The sequence below is a fragment of the Sturnira hondurensis genome, unplaced genomic scaffold (assembly GCF_014824575.4).
Source record: "Sturnira hondurensis isolate 20B ecotype Veracruz unplaced genomic scaffold, ASM1482457v3 Scaffold0009372, whole genome shotgun sequence".
Lineage (NCBI taxonomy): Eukaryota > Metazoa > Chordata > Mammalia > Chiroptera > Phyllostomidae > Sturnira > Sturnira hondurensis.
In genome coordinates this window covers 581,573-599,558 of record NW_028082003.1, presented here as the reverse complement: position 1 = coordinate 599,558, position 17,986 = coordinate 581,573, and positions in this window count along the sequence as shown.

The following is a 17,986-nucleotide window of genomic DNA, read 5'->3' as shown; positions in this document are numbered from 1 at the left end:
TGTAGGTCCTTGACTTTCATGGTTTGGAATACTTCTTTCCAGCCCCTTCTTGCCCATATGGTTTCTTTTGAGAAATCAGCTGACAGTTTTATGAGAACTCCTTCAAAAGTAACTGTCTCCTTTTCTCTTGCTGCTTTTAAGATTTTCCCCTTATCTTTCATTGTGGATAATTTAATTATGATGTGCCTTGGTGTGTGCTTCCTTGGGCCAAACTTCCTATGGGAGCTCTCTGGGCTTATTGGATTTCCTAGAGTCTATTTCCCTCGCCAGATTAAGGAAGTTCTCCTTCCTAATGTTTTAAGATAGGTGTTCGATTTCTTTCTTTTCCTTTCTTCCTCTGGCACCTCAATGATTAAGATATTGGAAGGTTTATACTTCTCCTGGAGGTTCCCAAGCCTCTGCTCATTTTTTAAAAATTCTTTTTTCTTCATTCTGTTCTGGTTGAATGTTTATTTCTCCATTTTGTTCAAAATCATTGATTTGAGTCCTGGTTTCCTTCCTGTCACCGTTGGTTCCCTCTATATTTTTCTTTATTTTGCTTTGCTTAATAAAGAAAAATCTTCACTTCTTCCTCTATTATGTGACCATACTCAACCATTTGTGTGAGCATCCTGATTACCAGTGTTTTGAACTGTGCGTCTGAGACGTTGGCTATCTCTTCATCACTTAGTTGTACTTTTTCTGGAGTTCTGATCCGTTCTTTCATTTGGGTAGTATTTTTTTTTTTTTTACTCAGAGTGCCTGTTATGTAGTAAGGGGTGGAGCCTTAGATATTTTCTGGGGTGGGGGACAATCCACATCACTGAGTGATGGGGCTGTATGTTGGGAAAGTGTCCAAGAGGAATCAATACTGCTTGCCTGACTCTCAGCTGTTTTCAGTTACTTCTTCTGCTACCCACAAGCAAATTGGGCCCTTTTGGTGCTGATTCATGTATGGGTGGTTTTGTGTACATTCAAGACCCTATGGGTCTCTCCAATGAACCTTCCTGTGAGTCTGAAAGTTTCTCCTGCCACCTCAATTCCCACAGGTTTTTGCAGTCAGTGGTTTTGAGGCTTTATTTCCCCAAGTTGGAATCATAAGTTTCGTGGTCTGTCTCACTCCCCAGGTGTTCCTATTGGTTTATCCACAAGAAAATGTGGGACCTTGCTGCTAGTACTCGCCACTGCCTCTGCCCATCTCCATCTCTCCTCTCTGTGCAGGAGGTGCCAGAGAGGGAACAATGCATCTCACCTCCTTGGCTATAGCCTACTTTCCAAGGAAGCTTCATGTGAGACTGGGAGTTTGTCTCACCATGGCAATATCCTCCATACTCCACAGTCAGGTCTGAGACTCAGTTTCCCATTCATCCAGCCCCACCCACATGGTCCCTGGCACACCGCTTTTCTCTAGGTCTGTCTCACCCAAAAGTTACAAAGCCTCAGGCCGGGTTCTCTCCATCTGCCTGTCTTACTGGTCTGGTTGGTCTGGTTGACTGTTGCTTTAATTCCTTGGTTATCAGCGTTCCATGCAGTTAATTTTTATGGCATTTCTGGTTGTTTACTAATTTTGTTTGGTTATTATTCTCCTTTTGGTGTGTGAGGAAGCCAAGGGTTTCTACCTATGCCTCCATCTTGTCCAGAATGTGGATCTGATTCTCAGTTCTTTCCTTTAAGGTTTTCTTTGTTTTTAGAGGGTAATGGAGGGAGAAAGAGAAGGAGAGAAACTTCAATGTGTGGTTGCCTCTCCTGCACCCTTTAGTGGGGACCTGACCTACAAGTCAGGTGTAATTATTCTTTTACTTTTAAACTTACCTGGTATCAGGTTGTTTATGCTCTCTCAGTGCTCCTTCATAGCTCCTTGTTTCATTGATACTATAAGGATTTATCAGATGTTCATTGGCCACGTGAAGCCTTGTCTATTCCTGTGTTACTGGCTCAAATTCTTTCCCTGTAATGGACTATTACACCAACTGAATTGTCCAGTTACCCCTTTGGTAAATCTAAAATGTTCATAATGAGGGTATGAAAACTTCATTGAATGCAAATAAAAGAAAAATCAACATCCTTACTTGAAATTCTAAAAGTTATTATAATTTGTCTTTTTTTTTTGCACAGTGTCTCCAAATTGGAATAGGATGATGTCTTACAGATCATTTTGTTTCATGTCAGGGACAGACCAAGCCTCAGTAGTTTAGAGGGAATGTGGAGAAATGTGTTTTAGAGGGTTGTCAGTTCTTACCTGAAGGAGCTTGAGCAGCCATTCAAATCCATAAGCTTCTGTATTCTACTCTCTATATTCAGGATGTTTCTTGCAGACTCACTGCGACAATGCTCTTAAGACACACTTCCTACAGGAAGATCTATTGTTTCTCTCCTAGCCAAATGCCTTGAAGGAAATAATTGTATGTATTTTTTCAAACCAGAAAACAGAAATTGTAAATTTATAGCTCACAATATTTTTATTGTGAGCTATAATATTTTTAAATATAAATATTTTTAAAAATAAAAATATTTTTATTTTTTTTAAAAATCTCCATTCCTCCACCCATGTCCATAAGGAACTCAGAGTTTCTGGGTGATGTTCACACCATGATCATTTTGATGGTTCCTAGGAATGTTGCCTGCATTATGTCTGTTTTCTATTTACTTAGTGTGATGATAGCATCAACTTATGTGTGAATTAAACTTGTACCTTGACGGCTATCCAGGAGGCATTAGAAAGAAGTGTCCCATGTATCTGTAGTACTTACCATTCAATGTAGAACACCCATGTACATGACTACCTAACTCTTCAACTAAATGGCATTGAATACCACACAGTACATTGTGGACCAGCTTTTCATCAGTTGATAATTGGCTTTCTCAACAGCACAAGATGACTCTGTCTACCTTTAGCTTCTGTCTGGAAATATTCATCTTCCCTTTGAGCTTTAATTTGCCTCTCTGAAAGTGTGTAGTTAAATAAAATTTGTGTGCTTTTTAGTGGGATTAATTGTATCAGCCATGGCCAATGCACACCTGGGGGTTTGTGCATAATATACTGATGGAAACACTGTGGTTCTTTATATTTATAACTTCCCACTTTCTCGTGAGAAGTTCTCTTTTTCCTCACTGGCCTGTGGCCATTCACACTTTGCAAAAGCACCTGGAAAGCAACCTATTAAGAAATTATATATGCTAATTTTCTCATCATGGATTTTGTCCTTGTTGGTGCCAGATGAAAATTTCTGGACCAGAGAGAAGCCCCAGATTAACTCAGGTATTTGGTTCAATGTTGCATTGTGTTTATTTGTATATATATGTGTGTGTGTGTGTGTATTTATTCATCTACATATATGTATATATACATATATATAAAGAATATATATATTCTTTATGCTAGCTGAAGGCACTTTCTGTGACACAGCATAACTCATGAAAAACTTGCACACAATTCAAGAGCTTCGGTTTTAGTAGAAATGTAGAGAAAGTAAGCATTGTATGATTCTCTTCTCCACATAGCAGATAGTATCTTTGGAGACTTCTATGCATCTGTAGGTATGCTCTCAACACGACCCATAATAATGGATCACAGGGACATTTAACAATGTGATTAATCTTTGACTTTAGAAAAAGTGCCTCATGTTACCACAGATCATTTGCTGGAAAGAAAAGCCTTGCATTGTGAGTGAGGATGTCTTAGTCAGAGTCTCGATTCTGTCCAAGCCTATCTTATGGCAAGGACTGTTTTTATCCTTTTCAGTACAGATAATGACTTTATTCTTGTTCCCTTCTCACACAAAATCTTCATTACTGGGACACTCCAACCAGTTTTCAAGGCCACAGTCTCTGAAGTTCAGCTCCACAAAGACAGTTGTACAAAACATTATGAGGTCCCTGAGAAGAATATTCCTATTTTGCCCACATTTTCTGCACTCTGAGTTTTTCTGCTACAGTTAAAAAAGATATTGAGGGATAATATGGTTGGAAATTTCATGTTAGAATCTTGAAACTGCCACAGAGTACAGAAGTTGTATTTTGCCTCTTTATTCTCTAATAAAGTGATTTAAAAAGCACTTGTCCTAGAGTGCTATTTTTATAGTTAAATGTGTAAAAATAGTTAAATAACAATAGTGTTATTTTAAAGTACTGAGTTTTAGAAAAATATTACTAAGATAATAATGGCCAGAACTGAAGGAAACTAGAATTAACTATATATAAAAAAGGAAAATTGAAACATAATTGCTATTACCACAAACTGTTTTCTAGGAAACCCCCAAATTGTAAATAAAACAATGGAAGGAGCATAACTTAAACAGATTTTTTCAGGCTTTTTTCCCCACTCATATATTGCTGGTCTCTGAGTCTGCTTACAAATCTCGACTAATGTGAATCACATGGCAATAAATAGGGGTGTTACCGAACAGTACTTTGGATTGTGCTGCCCACTGCCACAATGCAGAAGAAAAAATTTGAGAGGCAAAGGCTTCTTTTCAAAAGTAGATACTGACACCTATTAAGTCAGCTTAAATCAATTAAGTCCAGCAATTAAGCTTAAACTTAAGTGGCCAGGTATCAGATCTTTTCCCTCTGAGTTTTGTTGATTAGGTTCCTCTTAAAGGTGAGATCATATGGTATTTGTCTTTAACCGCCTGGCTTATTTCACTTATCATAATGCTTTCTTGTTTCATACATGCTGTGGAAAAGGGTAGGAGCTACTTTTTTCTTTCTGCTGTATAGAATTCCATTGTGTAAATGTACCGTCATTTTTTAAACCTTCTTTTTTAAAATATATTTTATTGATTGTACCATTACAGTTGTTCTATTCCCTCCCCTTCATTCCCCTCCACCTGCACACTCCCTCCCCCACCATTCTCCCCCCTTAGTTTATAACCACGTGTCTCAAGTTCTTTAGATTCTATATTTTCCCCACTATTCTTGCCCTCTCCCTTATCTATTTTACCTACTGTCTATGCTATTTTCTGTACCTTCTCCCCTCTTCTCCTCCTCCCACTCCCCTGTTGCTAACTCTCCATGCGTTCTTCATTTCTATGGTTCTGCTCCTGATCTAGCTGTCCTCTTGGTTTGCTTTTGTTTTACGTGTGGTTGTTAATAACTGTGAGATTGCTGTCCTTTCACTGTTCATATTTTTCATCTTCTTTTTCTTATATAAGTCCCTTTAGCATTTCATATAATAAGGGCTTGGTGATGATGAACTCCTTGAACTTGACCTTATCTGAGAAGCACTTTATCTGTCCTTCCATTCTAAATGAAAGTTTTGCTGGATAAAGCAATCTTGGCTGTAGGTCTTTGGATTTCATGACTTGGAATACTTCTTTCCAGCCCCTTCTTGCCTGCAAGGTCTCTTTTGAGAAATCCACTGACAGTCTGATGGGTACTCCTTTGTAGGTGACTGTCCCCTTATCTCTTGCTGCTTCTAGGATTCTCTCCTTCATTTAGTATTGGCTAATGTCATGATGATGTGCCTTGGTGTGTTCCTTCTTGGGTCCAACTTCTTTGGGACTCTCTGAGCTTCCTGGATTTCCTGAAAGTCTATTTCCTATGCCAGACTGGGGAAGTTCTCCTTTATTATTTGTTCAAATAGGTTTTCCACTCATGGCTGTTTCTTTCCCCCTTCTGGTACCCCTATAATCCAGATGTTGGAATGTTTAAAGATGTCCTGGAGGTTCCTAAGCCTCTCCTCATTTTTTTTGAATTCTCATTTCTTCATTCCTTTCTGGTTGAATGTTTTCTTCTTCCTTCTGGTCCATTCCATTGATTTGAGTCCCAGTTTCTTTTCCATCGCTATTGGTTTCCTGGACATCTCCCTTCATTTCAATTAGTTTAGCCTTCATATGTTCCTCTAATTTGTGACTATAATCAACCAGTTCTGTGAGCATCCCGATAAACAGTGTCTTGAATTGTGCTTCTGAGAGGCTGGCAATTTCTTGGTCGCTGAGAGTTATCGGCTCTGGGACTTTGAGTTCTTCTTGCGCCATCTTTTGGGCTGTTTGTGCCTGTTATGTAGCAGGATCAGAGCCCTAGGTCTTCACCTGAGCAGGGCAACTAAGTCGCTGGGTTGTGATGTTGTATGTGGGGGCGGGGTCAAAGAGGAGCAATGGCGTCCCATCTGCTGTTTCCTGCCTCGGCCCCCACAGGTGCGGCAGCTGCCATGGTCACCGGGCCCACGTGTTTCGTCCTACTGCATGGGAGTGTACCGCTGCCATCAGCTCTCGCCCCCTGGGGCCTGTGTGGTCCGTCTCACTGTGCGTGAATGTGCGACTGTGGTCAGTCTGCCCCACACCCTGGGTCCAGGCCACTTGCGCGCCTAGGTCTGGGGATCTTTCCTGCCGGACCCTGCTCCACTGCTGGCTCTGCTCCTCTTACCGTCCCCGTGGAACGATTAGTTGTAGTCGGACTTCCGTATAATTCAATTTTCTGTTTTTTTGGCTGTGTCTTTGTTCTCCAAACCTTTGTTATATTCAAACTTGGTTGTGGAAGAAGGCACAGTGTTTCACCTATGCCTCCATCTTGGCGGAAGTCTTAAACCTTCATTTACTGATAAGCAGTGAGCCTGGGTTGCTTCCACCACTTGGCTGTAGTAAATTGTGCTGCTGTGAACATCGGGGTACATAAGTTCTTTTGGATTGGTGTTTCAGGGCTCTTAGGATATAATCCAGCAGTGAAATTGCTGGGTCAAAAGGCAGTTCTATTTTTAGGTTCCTAAAGAATTTCTAGACTGTTTTCCACAGCAGATGAACCAGTCTACACTCCCACCAACAGTGCACTGGAGTTCCCCTTTCTCCACATCCTCTCCAACACTTGTTCGTTGATTTGTTTATGATGGTCATTCTGACCAGTGTGAAGTGATATCTCATAGTGGTTTTAATTTGCATCTCTCTGACACCTAGTGATGCTGAGAACCTTTTCGTATGTCTCTGGAACCTCCGTACGTCCTCCTTGTAGGAGTGTCTGTTCAAGTCTTCTGTCAATTTTTAATTGTTTTTTTTTTTTTTTTATCTTACTGAAGTGGAGTCGTGTCAGTTCTTTATATATTTTGGAGATCAAACCCTTTTCTGAGGTATCATTGGCATATATGTTTTCCCATATAGTTGGTTATATTTTCATTTTATTGCTGTTTTCTTCAGCCATGCAGAAGCTTTTTAATTTGAGGAGGTCCCTTTAGTTTATTCTTTCCTTTATGCCACTTGCTTTAGGGCACATATCAGTGAATATCTAAGATTTTCCTGTCCATGTTTTTCCCCAAGACTTTCATGGTTTCCTTCAAGTCTTTTATGCACTTTGAATTTATTTTTGTGTATGGCATAAGTTGGTGATCTAGTTTCGTTTTTTGCATGTAGCTGTCCAACTCTCCTAACACCATTGTTTTACAGGCTATTTTTAGTCTATTTTATGCTTCTTTCTTCTTTGTCAAATATTAATTGACCATAGAGATTTGGGTTTATTCCTGGGCTCTCTATTCTGATGCATTGGTCCATGTGTTCATTCTTATGTCACTACCAGGCTGTTTTGATTACAGTTGCCTTGTAATACAGTTTGGTATCAGGTATTGTGATCCCTCCTACTTTGCTCCTCTGTCTCAAAATTGCTGCAGCTCTTTGGTGTTGTTTTTGGTTCCATATAAATTTTTCAAGTGTTTGTTCCATATCTTTGAAATACGCCATTGGTACATTACTAGGTATTGCACTGAATCTATAAATTGCTTTTGGTAGTATGGAAATTTTGATAATGTTAATTTTTCTGATTCATGAACATGGTGTATGTTTCCATTTCTTTGTGTCTTCCTTATTACTTTCTTAAGTATACTGTAGTTTTTTGAGAACACATGTTTTACCTCTTTTGTTAGGTTTATTCCTAGGTATTTTATTTTTCTTCTTCCTATATCATACGGGATTTTCCCCCTGATTTCTCTTTCTGATATATCATTGTTGGTATACAAAAGGCCTTTGATTTCTGAATATTGACTTTGCATCCTGCTGTTTTCCAAATTCGTTTATTAGGTTGAGCAGGTTTTAAGTGGAGTCTATAGGGTCCTCTATATACACTATCAAGTCATATTCAAACAATGACAGTTTTGTTTCCTTTTTTTTCAATTTGGGTGCCTTTTATTTCTTCTTCTTGTCTGTGGCTAGAACTTCCAATGCTGTGTAGAATAGAAATGATGAAAGTGTCACCTTGTGTTGAACTGGATCTTATGGGGAAAGATTTTAGCTTTTGTCCATTGGGTATGATGTTGGCTTTTGGTCTCTCATATATGGCCTTTATTATGTTGAAGAATGCTCCTTCTATTTCCACTTTGCTAAATGTTATCATAAATGGTTGCCATACTTTATCAAATGCTTTTTCTGCATCTATTGATATGATTATGTGATTTTTGTTTTTGTTTAGTTTATGTGATGTATTACATTTATTGACTTGTAAATGCTGTACCATCCTTGCATCTCTAAGATGAATCCCACCTTGATGATGGTGTATGATCATTGTGTACTGTGTTGCTGGATGCAGTTTGCCATCAAACTGCATCCAGTGTCTATATTCATCAGTGATATTGGTCTGAACTTTTCTTTCTTTGTTGTGTCTTTACCTGGTTTTGGGATTAGGATGATGCTGACTTCATAAAAAGAGTTTGGGGCCCTGGCTGGCATAGCTCAGTGGATTGAGCATGGGCCTGCGAAACACATGATCATGGTTCGATTCCCAGTCAGGGCACATGCCTGGGTTGCAGGCCAGTTCCCAGCAGGGGACTCATGAGAGGCAACCATACATTGATACTTCTCTCCTTCTCTCCTTCCCTTCCCCTCTAAAGATAAATAAAATCTTTAAAAAAAGTTTGGGAGTCTTACATTATTTTGGATTTTTTTTTACTTGAAATATTTTCTTGCCATTAGTCTGTGAAGAATAGGGGTTTGCTCTTCCTTAAGTGCTTCATACTATTCTCCTGTGAAATCATCTGGTCTAGGGCTTTTGTGTGTTGGGATTTTTTTGATTACTGCTTCAATTTTGCCAGCTGCTATTGGTCTTTTCAAGTTTTCTGCTTCTTCTTCATTGATTTTTGGAAGATTATATTTTTCTAAAAATTTGTCCATTTCACCTAGGTTTTCAAATTCTGGGGTATATAGTTTTTCAGAGTAATTTCTTACAATCCTTTGTATTCCTGTGGTATCAGTTGTAATCTCTTCTCTTTCATTTGTGATTGTGATTGTTTGGGTCCTCTCTCTTCTTTTATTGATGAGTCTTCTTGAAGGCTTGTGGATTTTGCTTATCTTTTCAAAGAACAAACTCCTGGATTTATTGATTCTTAGAATTGTGATTTTAGACTATGTCATTTAATTCTGCTTTTATCACGGTTATTACATTTCTTCTACTTGCTCTGGGCTGTCTTTGTCACTTGTCTTTGTGTTCTTGTAGATGTAGGGTTATGTCATTTACTTGAAATGTTTCTATTTTTCAAAGGTTGGTCTATATCACTATGAACTTCCCTCTCAGGAGTGTCTTCCGTGTCTCCTGTAAGTACTGGGTTGTTGTGAGTTCATATTCATTGATTTCCAGAGACTCTTTTTATTTCTTCCTTGATATCATTCTTGACCCATTCTTTGTTTAACAGCATGCTATTCCATCTCCATCAGTCTGAGTGTTTTTGAGTGTTGTCCTTGAGATTGGTTTCTAGTTTCAGTCTCTTGTGGTCAGAGAAAATGCTTGATACAATTTCAATTGTCTTGAATTTGTTGAGACTTGTTTTGTGTCCTATCATGTGATTTATGTTCTGAAGTGTTAAATGTGTATTTGAAAAGAATGTGTAATTTGCTTCTTTGGGAAGAAAGGCTCTATATATCAGTGAATTCAATTTGATCTAGGGAATTGCTTAATGCCACAATATATTTGTTGATATTTTGTTTGGAAGATGCATCCATTTTTGACAGTGGGGTGTTGAAATCTCCTGTTAAAATTGTGTTGCTCTCAATATCTCTCTTGGAAACCACCAAGATTTTGGTGATTCTGTCTTAGGTGCATATATATTTACAATGTTTATGTCTTCCTGATGGATTTTTTCTTGAGTATTATAAAGTAACCTTCTGGGTCTCTCTTTATGTCCCTCTTTTAGAAGTCTATTTGGTCTGATTTGAGTATTGCTACCCCAGCTTTTTCTTTTTCCTGTCCACTTGCTTGGAATATCTGTTTCTGGTACTTTACTTCCAGTCTGAGTAGATTTTTTTGTTCTGAGGATCCCTTGTAGGCAGCATATGTGTAAGTCATGATTTCTTAAGCATTCAGATACTCTATGTCTTTCATTGGAGCATTTAATTCATTTACATTTAAGGTTATATTGATAGGTACTTATTGCCATTTTTTTGTACTTGTGTTTCGTACTTGTGTACTCGTCTTTCTCACTGTTATTGTTCCTTTTCATAAAGCCGTGCTTTTAGCATTTCTTGTAGAGTTGGTTAGCTCGAGTTGTATTCTTTTAGACTTCTTTTGTCCAGGAAGATCCTTATTTGCCCTTTCATTTTACTTGAGAGCCTTGCTGGCTAAAGTTGTCTTCTTTGCAGGCCTCTGGTGTTCATTACTTGAAATATTTCTTGCCATTTTCTTTTGGCTCGGAGTGTTTCCATTGAGAAGTCAGCTGCTAGTCTTATTGGGGCTCCCTTGTATGTTACATCCTATTTCTCCCTTGCTGCATTTAAGATTTTTTCTTTGCCTTGGAATTTTGCCATTTTATGTATAATGTGTCTTGAAGTGGGCCTCTTTGTGTTTCACTGATTGGGACTCTGTGTTTCCTGGATTTGTGTGACTTTTTCTCTCATCAAATTAGGGAAGTTTTCCATTATTACTTATTCAAACAACTTTCTATTTCTCTCTCTTCTTCTTGTCCTTCTGGTATGCCTATTATATGGATACTATTATGTTTCACGTTGTTTGGAAGCTCCCTTTCCACCTCTTACTTATTTCTTAATCTCTCTTTTTTTCTTGCTCTAACTGGGTGATTTTTTCTATCTTATCCTCCAGCTTGCTGATTTGATCCTCTGCTTTATCCAGCCTGTTTTAATTGCTTCTAGTGTGTTTTTATCTCAAAAATTTTATTCATTTCTTCCTTGTTTTTGTTTTTATATCTATTTTTTTCATGCCGATGTAGTTCTCACTCAGTTCCTTGTAGTTGTCTGTGTGTTCCTTGAGCATCTTTATAACCTTTATTTTTCATTCTATATCTGATAATTTGGTTACCTCCATTTTGTTTAACTCTTATATTGGGGCATCTTCCATTCTTTTAATTGCATGTTCTGTTTTTGTCTCCCCATTTTAGGTGACTTTTTGCTTGTTTCTGCACTTCCTGATGTTTCACTGTGCTAGCTGTCTATATATACATTTTTTAAAAAATTCTATTTTATAAATTTAATGGTTTTGAGACAGAAATGTAGAAGGAGAGTGAGAAACATCAATTTGTTGTTCCACTTATTTAGGCATTCTTTGGTCAATTTCTGTATGCCCTGACTGTGGGCATAAGGCACATACAAAACCTGCAACTTTAATGTATGAGGATGATGCTGTAATCAAGTGAGCTACCTAGACAGGGCTGGATCAATTGTTTTTTAAGTTTCACGGAACACTTAATTTATTTATTGCAAAAACACACAATCCACTCATGGCTCTCATGTTGTTGTTATGGCAAATAATGCTGAAATTGACAACCAACCAACAGTACACCAATGTTCCCAACATCCATTCACTTTCTGTGTTTGGGCTTTGTTGTAGTATATGCAGAGACAGATTTCTCTTTAACTTTTATGTGGCCTGGTTTATGGTTCTTTGCCTGTATGGCTTTCAGCTTTGTTTGTATTCCTTGAAAAAGCCTCCTACCTGTTCTAGATGTGGTAGACTTATGGTGGGGTGGGGGATACAAAAGACAACAAAAATGTGGGAATAAATCAAAAGGAAAAGAGACCTTCTAACTTGTGCAGTGAGTGCTACATGAGGTTTCTTTGGGATGTACTTAAAAATCTGTAGGAGGTTTTAGTTTTCAGGAGTTCCAAAGAACAATTCTTTATTTTACTTTACTTTAAAATCTGTATGGTTTTATTAATCAATGTGCCCCAAATAAATTCTATATTCAAAAGAGGAAAAAGTAAAAGAAAACCAGAAAATGGTTCTTCCATTGTTGTCCCTTGAATACTCACCTCACTTAGGTTTTAGAGTCCCCAGGCACAAAAATATTCCTAGGTCCTCCTGGGAGCCTGGGAATAGCTGGTGTCACAGTGGGAAGCTTGAGCCTGCATTCATCAGACTTCAGGGAAATTTTTGGAATTCCTGACACCTGGTTGGTATCCTTTTCATTTCCCTGTTCTGGCTGTTGCCATTGGAGACCCAGCGATTTTACAAGTCCTCCTTTTGCTGCTGTGGTTACAGTGTGCCAGCTGGGAACTCTCAGGTGGATGCTCTGCCACCTACCCCGGGCTGAGAGGAAATCCCAGGTGTTTGAGGATGAGATGAGCCTGAAAGGAAGGCGATCCAGTGGTCTCACTAATGTTCATGCTGCTTTTCAGGCACCACCTGTGTGATGCTTGTATGTGTCTTTCTTCTGGAGCCTCAAAGAAGGGGATTTGGCCATGGTGGAGGATGAGTTTAAGTGCACTGGTAGGGCTGGATCAATTGTGAAGGCAGTGTGGGATGTCACTGCTTGGGCTGTTCTCAGGAGATTGAATTAGCAGGAATATTGAGGGAGTGGCTCCCTAAGGACACCTGGATGTGTTGATCAGCTCTAGCCTATACTGCCCCTTCTCCTCCTGGGGAACCAAAAACTGAAGAGTTACACTGACTAGGAACAGCACAGTTTGGTGGCTAGAGGCTGCTACAGAGGTGCCCACTCACCCTGAGCATATGGGGTGGCTGGACAAGGAAGCATGTACCTGGTTGTCTTTGCTCCTATGGTCCTTTCCATCCTTGGTGGTGCCTCTGAAATTTTTCTAAGTCCTGATCTGGAGATGTGACACTGCTATCTGGCCTCTGTGCATGTGCTCGTGGGTGCTGGTCATGAAAGACTTTCTTGCTGAGTCACATTCCAGAAGTGGAGCAGCACATGCATGGGGTTGTCTGGAGGCCATCAGACTTTGTTTTTCTACACTGTTTTCTCCAAAGTTCCCAATTCAGGGAGTGCAGTGAGCTGTCTTGCAGGTGAGGAAGGCTGGGCACTTTTCCTGTATTGCCTGCTGCCTCCTGTTTTTTTCTTTTACCACATCCTCACCAGGTGAGCAGGTGTTTGTGCTGGAACTTCCAGTGCCACCCATCCATGGCTATTGTCTTCACAAGGGGCATCTCTGGGTGCGTGGATGACTGTTTCCCTGGGAGCTGAGGGTGACAAATTGACTTGGCCTGGACTTAAACTGGTAGACACAGTGCCTGACTCGAGCAGCTGACCATTTAGTTCCATACCTGCCAACTTGCTCATGTAAAGATTCTGCACGAGCAGGTTAAGCTCTGGTGAAGTAGAGGGAAAGAAGGCAGAGGTGTAAAGGTTATGTAACACTTATTTTTTCAAAGTATGGCTGGTATACAACAGCCTGTTACTTGCAGCTGTTCAACACAGTGATCAATATTTACCTTGACTATACTGCAAACAGCCCAAAATATGTTTAGTTGTCTCCATGCAAACTTATGAGGTTATAAGTTATACTTTTTTTTTTTAAAAAAGAGTAAATACATGACCCTGTATCATCTCATCATTGCAATGATTACCATTTCTGTTACTGTCTGTCATTTATGGATGTTTCACCATGGCATGTGCTATACAAAACAAAGCAACCCCATTCAAGTTTCTGCCCATGAAGGGTATTCAGTTGACATCTTGCTTTGAGGAAATTTCCAAATTGGCCTGGGAACTGGTTGCCCCAGGTGGGAGCCCTGTGTGACTGTTCCAAGTTCACCAAATAGCCTTGCATTGCTACTGTGGAGGTGTAGTGGAGGAGAAATTCCTTGACATGGTGAACATCCCAGTCCCAGGGATGTTGGAACAGAAAAGGAAGGAAGGAAGAAAGGACAGAGAGGATACAGAGCAAGGAGGACAGAGGAAGAGAAAGAATAAAGTTCCCAAAGCCCCTTTCTGCTGCCATGTTACTAGAAGAGGTCTAGTTGCTGAGCAGCTGGCCATGTTTCCAAGCTGGAGGGCTTAGTATGGAGGCCAGTAGTAAGTCCACACTAGACGGTTGGTCAATTTTATAGCTTCCAGAGGAAAATGGTTGACCACATGGCAGGGCTGAGAGTGACAGGAGATGTGGAGGGCTGAGGATGGAGGCAAACAGGAAAAAGGCACAGGGAATCAGGGGAGATGCGAGTGCAAAATGCACAGTGAAGAGCAGAAGGCAGTTTAGAGGTTCATGGTAGATATTCATAGTAGCCATTGCCATTGTTTTCATTTATTCATATCATTCAAAATAACACATAGAAGTATCTCAAATATAAATTTATTTCATGTACATGAGAAATGAGGTCATGTCATTTTCAGAATATTGACACCTGGTGACCTGCAGAAATGTAAATATGTGATTTCTTCACACTCTTCCACCTGCCTTCATTTTTAATTTCTGCAAAATTCCAGTCGTCATGTGGTGGCTCATCCTTGTTTAATTCTACAAGTTATTTTTTCTTGTGTCCAGGGGAGAGAAAACATTAAAAGAACAACAAAATACTCAGAATAATATTCATTCCTAGTGTCATTAAATACATACCTTATTTGGTGTTCTCCCCTCCCACCCCATCCCATGCTATCCTACCCCACCTCGCACCACACCACCACTCTACCAATCCGAACTCCAGATGACCTAATCTGCTGTCTTGCTCTAGGGCACAGGTGGCAAACACAAGTCCCGCAGGCCAAATCCCACCCTCCACATAGTTTTATCCTGCCTGGCAACTTGTTTCTACCCAGTGGCAGTGCCGATCTCTCAACTGTTAAGGAGTAGTTACATTTATAGAGTCCTAAAATTACATTCGGCACTTTGAAGGCAACTGAGAGCTGATGTGGCCCTGGTGAAAATGACTTTGATACCTCTGCTCTTGAGTTTCACTGTTCTGGCTATTGCATAGGGATGGAATCATACTCTATCAACTTTGAAGACTGGGCTCATTTCATGTAGCACAATGTCTAGAGTCTCTCATGTTTGTGCATGTATCAGTGTTTTGTTCATTTGTATGGCTTCAAAATTTCCCATCATAAGCCTTTCATATAAAATAAATAGTTGATGGATTTTTCCTCATGCTACCAAATCTGAGTCCAACTCCTGCCTTTGAGAAAATGCAAATCAAACAACCTGATTATAGGAAAAATAAAAGAGAAGCATACAGATTTCAGCTGGCTGCTTGTGGTTCTACAGACCAGCACTGAGAACCTTCTAAAGTCTGGGTGAACCTCATTCCCTTTATGTTCTGTAGCTTGATTTGCCCCTGACATGGAGGGAAATAATCTGGTGAATGTCACTTGTCCTCAACTTGGAGACAATGTGCACAACATGCACAATGAGAATGTTAATTTTAAATAAAGATACTGCTTGTTCTTTATTCCACTTAAAACTGAATTTTGATTCTCTCTTTATGGAGATTCCAGACTTAGAAAAGTGACAAACACTTAAAGATTTCAGGAAGACAGCCCATTTTAGGGAAAGAATCTGAGATGAATCAGGAAAAAGCACATCAGTTTTTATGTTAAATACCTGACAGGTGACTCAAACTGTCACTGAAAAAAGGTGCACATAAGAACCACGGTAGTAGAATTGAACTACCTGAACACAAGAGTGCTTTAAATTTAAAAGAATGATAAATTCAAAGTCAGGCTGGATGCAAGAATTAGCCACCATCAAAGAGGGGTAATGACATTGTCACAAAAAGGTATGTTTTCCTCAGTTAACAAAATGCTTTGAAGGAAATAATAGAAAAATACACACAACTAACTAATCTCAAATTGTAATTTTCTAAGTCAGATTATTTTTTTTTAGTTCAGGCCTTCGTGTCCCTCAGAAACTGGACATTTCAGGGTGAGTGCCAGATATTGTTCCTTTCAGTGAATTTTGTGAATTTTCATCTTGTGAATTTTCCTTCCCCCATGACAAGCCTTCTCCTTTGTCATTGGCCTATGGTCACTGTGATTTTGGAGAAGCTCATGGAAATAAACCTGTCCACAGTTCATGGTGCCATGTATATGGTCCTGGTTTTGGTTTTTGGTGTGATGGATTAGAGATCTCTGGCAGCAGCAGAGAAACACCAGACCCACTTAGAGTACTTGGAGTGATTATAGATGGAGTTCATTCATGTACCTAGTATTTAAAAAGACTGCTTTCTGTGTTACTTTCTGTAACACGTAGCATAACTCAAAAAAGGATGCAGACACAAGCCTGAAACTAAGTTTCAGTCAGAGGGTCAGACGGTTACATTAGAAATTATTTGAAGTCACTTTTTTATTTGTTGCAGATGTTATTTTTATAGTCTGCATCTGGAAACATTGTATAAATTGTGTCCAGAATGACAAATCATAGGACATTGAAATGTGTATAATCTTTCTGTCCAGCAGAAAGGCCTCATATTTCCAAAAACTTGGTTTGGGGAGAAAACAATTTGAGTTATTGGTGAGGAGGAACTGGCAGAAATTTAAATGTAACCCAATCCTGTCTTAAAGTATGGACCTTCTATTCCTTTCCAATAAAACTGCCTGCCCTGTCCTGGTGCCCTTCACCCTCAAATTCATGGTCACCGACCTATGCAATAGAGAGGGCATGAGGCCAGACTGTGGAAATTCTACTGTACAGAGTCAGTTGTGAAAACCTGGTGAGAACACATGATAAAAGCTTCCCATTTTTTTCAGCTTCATCTCCCCTCTCATTAACTTTCTTTCTAAACTTTATGATGATGTGGACTGATAAGGAACAAGTTCAGGTCAAACCTGGAATTACCACAAAGATGTGATGTGACATGAAAGTAGAAAACTTACCTTTTGAATTTTTATTAGTTATATTGAGAGTTACAAAGCAATGATCCTACAGTGTTATTTTTCTAGTTAAATGTGGAAAGTGTATTTTTATTTTAAAATATTGTGTTTTAAAAATTAATAAGGAAATACTGGCCTTAACCGCCAGGTTAAATCATTTTGCCTTGACAGACATTTTTAGAACACTTCATCAAAAAACTGTACTTTGACATTTTTCCTAGTGCACATGGAATATTTTCAAAATATATCACTTACAAAGTGACAAATACATCAGTTACAAATGTCACTTTGACTCAAAAAATTCAAGAAATTTGAAATTGTTTCAATATTGTTTCTTGAACACAGTGGTAACTAAAATTCAGTATAGGTAAAACAAGCAAACAACAAAATTTACAAGAAAATTATAAATTGTACTTCTAAACAACTAATACATCAAAGAAGAGAGAAATTTTAAAAAAACCCAACACATTCCATGAGACAAATGTAAAGGAAAGAAGCTTTACTAAATCAGAGATAGTCATAAATAGTTATTTTTTAAAAAAACCTTTAAGCTATACAGGCCTATCATGAGTAAAAAAAAAGTGAAAATCCCTGCAAAACAATTTAGTTTTATCAGGAAGAAAAGCAAACAAAATAAAAAGAAAAAAAAAAAGAAAAAAAAGAAAAAGACAATAAAAATCAGTGCAGAAGTTAATAAAATTTAAAAAATAGGAAAATCCAATAACTATGATGGATGATTGTTTCAAATTATAAATACACTGACAAACCCTTAATAAGATTCATTAGGCCAAAAGAAGAACACAAATGAATAAAATTAGTAATTAAAAAGAAAAAGCTACAACATCACAAGTAAGAAAAGAATCATTAATGAATGCTATGATCAGGAACAGGAAACGAAAGCTCACTCTCACCACTATCATTCAACACGATAGTGTATTTTTCTGGCCATAACAATCAAACAAGAAAAATAATTTAAAGACAACAAAAACATGGACAAAAACTGGTATTTTTTTGCAGATGACATTACATTATATATAGAAAACT